Raw genomic sequence first — 7005 nt, 5'->3', positions numbered from 1 at the left:
GCTCAGCAACATTTTCTCCATTGAGCTCTTGATTTCCTACAGCATATTTTTTTCTTTGCCTCATTTACTGCTTCAGTGTTGCTGTGGAGCAGAAAGGGTAACATCACTATAAAATCCTTTTTCAGAAGGGCAATTGGCAGGTTTTTGGCCCATGCCATGACCACTATTGCAGTATTATCTGTTACAGAGTAAGCAGAGCAGAGAGGGAAAGTCACCCCCTAGAGATTGGGTTTTAGCTTCAAAATTTATCTAATGACTTTTTACCACTCATGGGATAGCTGTAAGCAAAGACACAATCTCTATTTCAAGTAGGCAGAAATACCTGTGCTGTAAAAGGGGGAAAAAAAAAAAAAGCAACCTCAGAGGATATGGCAACTCACAAGCATGCTGACATGAATTTGGTAAGGCACCACCAGGGATCAAACTGGTAACACTGGTCTCGGTGTGATACTGCTCAGGATTTGCCCACGTATTGAGAATGTTCCATCCACTCTGCTCAACTCTGCATTAGGGTTTGTTGCTTGCAGGACTAAAAGATAACACAGGTCTGTCCCCAAGCACCACTGGCACAGATTTTAACTTGTATTTAACTGGATTCTATTTGTTTGGGAAAAGGAGGTCTCAAGGTGTTGAGTCATTGGGTCCAACCAAATGTGAGCTGTCGCATCTCTTCCAAGTAAAATTCCAGGCAGTCCTGTCTTTTTCTGAAATGATAAATTCCTTATGGCAACATAAACTAGGTTATTTTTAGCCAGTCTCCTATGCAGTCAGTGTGTTCACACACATGGGCTGGGGAGAAAGAGGGCCTATGCTTTCATCTCCTACCAAGTAGCTTCTGAACCCTTCAAACAATTTTCACTAGATTTGACAGAGCTCAGAAATAACTCTGATAATCTTTAAGCAAGCAGGCAAATGGATAGGAGACAATGGATAGGAGACTCTCATAATGCTGCAAAAGCACAAAAGATGTACTTTGAATGTTCCCAGTGCAGTAAAAGGTAGTAGGTACTCATGTCGTCTTTGACCTGAAGAAATAAGCTGTGAGAAAGTGCAGAGCTGTGTTACTGCTTCTGCTACTCTCAAAATGATCCACCCAGCTTTGCAGCAGAGACTTAAGGGAAGATGGCTGCAAACAGATATTCCCATCATATCTATTGGACCAGTCTGGTCTCAAAACAGAAATCTGAACAAGCCCCTGCTGTGGATCAATTAATGTTACAGTGCTTTCAAAAAACTTCATTTTCCAGTTATGTTACATTTAAGAGTGTCATCTGAGACTCCTCAGCTGCTGGAAGTAAAATCTCTGGCTACAGAGGCAGGGAACAAAACTTCTCAGTCATTATTCAAAGGCAGCACCTCTGCAAATAAAGGCTCTGAGTTTACAAATAATTATAAATCTGTCTAGCTAAAACCAGAGCTCACCCAGAATGTTAGAGAAAGGAGAAAAAAAAAGGTATTAGCTTTATTGATCTGCTTTGAGGGGGAAGCACAGAAGGTGCTGAGCTGAAACATTTAAATACAGCCTGTTCAGATATGTGAGTGCCTGTAAAATGTCTGTCTGTGGCACTGGGTTAAAAAATGTGGGGGGGGCCCCCCCCAATAAAACCAATGAAGGTCTTAAAGGTGTCTTAGGCACTCAGCAGGAACAAGAGTCTATTTTAGACATGAAACTATCTTCAAATCCACTAGTGGGCCCATAGCCACTAACACCCTCAACTCAAAGACTTAGTCATGTAAGGAGACAAGATTAAATTTCTGTCTGTACTGTTCTACTTTCCAGAAGAGCCATGACACAATGCCACTGGAAGTGCTATTAGGCACCCTTCTGCAGACAATCTAACATTCAGGATCCAACACAGTGCAATACAGGCCCAGGGGGCAGAGCTAGGACCGGGATCAGTAACCACAGTGCACAGCCTGACTCATCAGTCACTTCACCTCCCCACGTGCATCGCGGCAGAAATCCATTCCATGGCTCCCAACCTTCAGCCTTGCTCTCTAGCCCTCTGCTGGGAATCAGACAGCACAGAGGGATTTCCCAAATCCTCAGGGAGATGTTAGCAAGCCAGATACCATGTGCCAGCTCACACCAGGCAGGGCAGGGCAGCCCTGGATGGTTCCTGTGCCTGTAAGCACAGATGATCCAGAGCAGCCCCTCCTGGCCTCCCTCACACGGGCGTTCCCACGGAACAGAGGTGTTCTGCACTCACAGCAGGATATTCCTGCCAGTTCAGTTCACTCTCAGGGCTATCACATCATGTCAGTATTACAAACCTCCTGTATGCAAAACGAGGGAAAAGCAAGGTTTGTCCACATGCAGCTTTCTACCATTAGCCCCACACTGACTCCCCTGCCAGAGCCACACCTGGCAAAGCTTTGGAAGTGAAAGGTTTGATCCAGAGCAGAGATACACCAGGACAAAACAGCCAAGGCACATAAAGCATATGGAGAGGAACTGAGGCACCTAATCTGTGGGCTTGAATACACAGGTTATATCAGAGCTGTCATCCCACAAAGACAAACAGCTGATTAATCACCATGCCTTAATTACTACAAGTAAGAGGAGACGAACTCTGCTTCCAAGCCTGAACAACCACAGAAAAGAGCTCTGTGATGAATGTATAGGGGAAAAAAAACAACCACACTCCAACCTGTGGATTGGCCCAAAGCACATGCTTGTTGAGAGCTCCCTTCTGAGGATGGTTTGAGTGGTAGGAGGAAAGGCACAAAAGCATCCTTTGGTGTAGCAGGAATGCTGCAGAGAGCTGCAGGAAGGACAGTATTAAGTCATAATGCCTCCATTGGTCCTCATTGATTCTTCAGGCATTCTGAAGCTGGCAGCTTTTTTCCTCCTTTTTTCTCAGCCCTCCTATGCTTTTGCTGTGCAGTCACATAGGTGACTCATGCAAATGGTTTGCAGTTTACAGGAAACACTGTCTGTTCCCTACCCAGCTTGTGGCTGTTCAATGCCCCTATTCCTGGCTCCCTTTTCCCTGGGGAGATAGCTTTTTCCATTGGCTTTGCCAAGGGTGGTGTTTCTAAGACACAAACCTGCAGCACATGCTGCAGTTCTCACAAGCTGCTTCCTGCTCACCAAGAGATGCTGTGAGAGGCACAGAACAGGCTCCATACATCAGCCCCTTCATACCAGCTGCATTCTCACTCCCTCCTGGACTCAGATACAGTGTTATTGCAGACTGCTAAACAGCTGTCACACTCCACCCCAAGCACAGCTGCATCTCACTGACAAGTTTTGAAACTCCTGTTTTAGTAAATCGAAGTGTTGTAGAAGGGGAAAAATACTAATGACATCATGTGGCATCATTACTTCACTCAGATAAATCAGCAACTGCCATCCCTGTTGGCTTTGGACCAGCACTAGAAAAGACTGTTTCCATCTTACAGAAAATAGGAGTGATTTCATAGAATTGCACCTGACCCCATGACTTTAAAGAGACTGCATTTTCATGAGCTGCTCCCAAGTGAAATCTGTGGCCAAGGAACAGTGGTGAAATAATCAGGCTACTAGTAAAGAGAGGAGAGAGGATAAGAAACAGGCAGTTCTCAAACCCTGCTAATGCAGGGGAACATTACAGATGCCACAACAGTGGAAAACTGGGGAGAGCAGTCCCAGGACATGTAACACTGTGCCAACACAGCCAGGCCTGTCTGGTGAGCAGGACAGACAGCTGCTAAATGAAGCATGGCAAGAAGCTGAGATTAAGTGAAACACAGCAAGAAGTTGAGATTTCCTTTTTCTTTTTGATTGATTAGAAAAAGCCAACAAATCCACAGGCATCTGTGTGGGCTTGACTCAAGTGTTCCAGGTGTCTGTAGTACATGATTTTTGAGAATTTTCAAACCAGTATCTCCAGTTACTACTACTTTCAGCACAAGAACCACTGGCCCTTTTAATACCTCCCTAGACAGCAACTTCTCAACAATTTTCCCAAGGAAGGGCCTTCTGTTATAGCCACAGTCCTATTCACCCAAATTCCCACTCAACTTACCCAACACTCAGATCTGAGAACCTAGGATCCCCATTCCTTCCTCCTATCTTGGCTCCCTTCTACCTTTCTCTTGGCTTCAATATAAGGGATCCTAAAATTATAATGAAAAAACACCAGATGTCCTGGGTTGCAGTGTATTCTATTACCATCCTCATGAGCTGTTGAAATCAGGTGGGGCAGTGTTTCCTTGCCTCCTCCCCCCAGACTATCTTCTGTTAATGGCCCATCAATGCCTTGCCACATGACTCATAGGTAACTCCCTCCGGACTATCTTCTGTTAATGAGCCTAATCAACACTTGGGCTCGTGACTCATTACCCCATTGTGAGATGCTCCACCCAGAGGGAGCAACCAAGCATCCCATCGTGGATATAATCTGAGACTCTGAACACCAGAGACACCCTTTCCACTGGATTTCCAGAGGACAGGAGCTATACAGCCACCACTGGACCTTCTGAGGAAGAGCAGCCTTTTTTTCTACAGGATCACTGCTTCAGAGAACTGCAGCCACCATTCTACCAGACTGTTACCACCACCCTGACTAACAGGGTGTCAGGCTGTATCTTGACTCTGTCAGTTTGAACCGGTGTTTTCTTTTAGTTTTTCCTTTTCTTTAATTTCCCTATTAAATTGTTATTCTGACTTGGTACCTCCCACTGGTTTGTTTTCAAACTAGTACACTGGACCACATCTTGTAAGAGGGTACCAAACATCTCAAGGACATCAGTAAAGATACAAGGACGTGCTACAAATGCAGGACAGAACAAGGCCTAATGCCTTGCTAACCTGAAGTATCTCTCAGTGAGTACTAAACTCACTATTTTTATAAGACAGACTCTGTCCTTGTTTGCTTGACGTTGAATTTGTCTTTTTTAACCTGTGCTAGTAGCAGTTATATTTCGTGGCACAATAACAGAAAAGAAACAAAGAAACAAAAAACCCTCTTTTTTAGAAAGCAAGAGCACTAACAATTTTCAAGGGCAAAACATGGAGCAGAAGATGAGTAAATACCATACTTACTGGACTATCTAATCCACAGGTTTTAAGGAGAGCTCTGACCAAAGGGAAGAGCTGTTCATCTGCTTGATCCTTTCCTTACCAGCTTCCATCTTTCTCTTCTGTTGACCAAAACTGAAAATGCAAATGTCTCCTTTACGCCCATTCACCCTGAAAGGAAAGAGCCAGTCCATTCCACATAACTTGTCTTTTCCTTTCAAGACTGGGCCAGTATTGCATATTCATTACCACATTAAAAACACTTTGCCTGAGGCCTGCATTTCTTGCTGCGCTGAATTGAGTTCAAGACCCCAGCTGTTTGCCTGGGGATTTAGAACACAGATATTTAATACTAAATTATAAGGCAGAATATTTCATTTTACTTTCTTTTTTTTCTGAAGTAGGACATTTATAATGGTACACTATAGCCACTAAATAAAGATGGGGAGAGCATTTCTTTCTGTTCAGATAACACAATCACTGGGTTACTGCAGTCTGGCTGGAGCCAGTTCAGTTTTTGGATGCTGATCTCTATTCTTAACCTATTATTGGATCTCCCTAATGTCACATTTCCCACAACAGTCAAATAACACACTGGAGCATATTTCTAGCACTATCCTAACAGCTTTTAACAAGCCCTACACAAAGCAGAGCTGCTAATAAAACCAAAATGCTCTGCAGATAATTCTTGGAGATTTGCCACCAAGATCCCACCAACACTGCTTCAGAGACATTGGCTTCATAAAGCTCAAACCCTGCTTTCATCTAATGAAAGGGCCCAGATCCACCAGATCCACATCCTGACAATACTTCACAGCTCTAGGCTTCCTCTGGGTCCTGTACTGACAATCTACAAAACATGTGTAGCATCACATCCCGACTGGAATTTTTTTTAAAAAACTACAGTATTTTGGAAGGAACAGCAGCATAATTATTATTTCTCTAAGTAGTGCCAGATGTGTTTAAAAGCCACAAAGATAAACAGGAGGGGGAAAGCTGCATAGTTTGAATTAAAGCTAGTAAGAGCATAAACAAGCCCCTCCAATAGCCACAGGCTAAATGACCAAGTTCCTGCTCATTATTTTTCCTCATCAGATCTCTCTTTCCTACTTGAAGTTGCATGAGCATGCACTGCCTCAGAGTTACTGTGCCAGGGCAGAACATGTTACAGGAAAAAGATCAGGCCACTTTTCCTCCAGAAAAGCTCCAAGACTCCCAGTGCCTCAATTACAATGAAATCCATGAACCACCATATTCTGCTATGCTACCTCACCTCACTGCAGTGGGAGGCAGATAGGAACAGTCTTGGATCCCTCATGACAACCACCTCAGTGGGAGGCAGATAGGAACAGTCTTGGATCTCTCATGACAACCACCTCAGCCCCATGGGAATCACAGCCCTGCCCTTGGACATGCTGCTTTGCCTTATTTCTTCCTGTGTGCTAGTTTTTATGGCTAGTTTGGGCAGCTAGTGGTCTGACAGACACACACAGCTGAGCAACATCAGAATGAGTCAGAGATGTGGACAGGAAAAAAGAAAAGGAAAAACAGAAGAGGAAGAAGTTTTCCCTGTGACTGCTTGTGATTCAAATAATCTTGTCCTCACTCTGCTATACTAACATAGAGGAGATGTTCAGCTGAAAAGCTGATCCTGCCACTTAGCTGATGAAACGAGTATCTTTCCTTCACCAGCAGCAAGACATCACCAGCATAATGTTCTGACTAAACTCCTTTTACTTGTTCTCCAATTTCACCTACACCTTGACAAACAGAGCAATGCTTTAAATTCTGAGAATAGAAAATAATTGTCCTTCTGCTCAGGATATGGTTTCTGTTGGCTTTACTCCTTACTCCAGCCTTTAGATTAGAACCTACAAAAAACACAACACTACTTTGGAAGGGCAGAGGAGGATTACAACCTAGCATATCTAACTGAAACTGGAAGCCCTTACTAGATGGTTCCTGCAAACATGACTTCAGCAGGGGTAGATGGGCAGGTC

This window comes from Corvus kubaryi, unplaced genomic scaffold (assembly GCF_017639235.1).
Source record: "Corvus kubaryi isolate FWS band 111438036 unplaced genomic scaffold, C.kubaryi_AGA036_p1.0 138, whole genome shotgun sequence".
Classification (NCBI taxonomy): domain Eukaryota; kingdom Metazoa; phylum Chordata; class Aves; order Passeriformes; family Corvidae; genus Corvus; species Corvus kubaryi.
Note: the sequence above shows the minus strand (reverse complement) of the source record.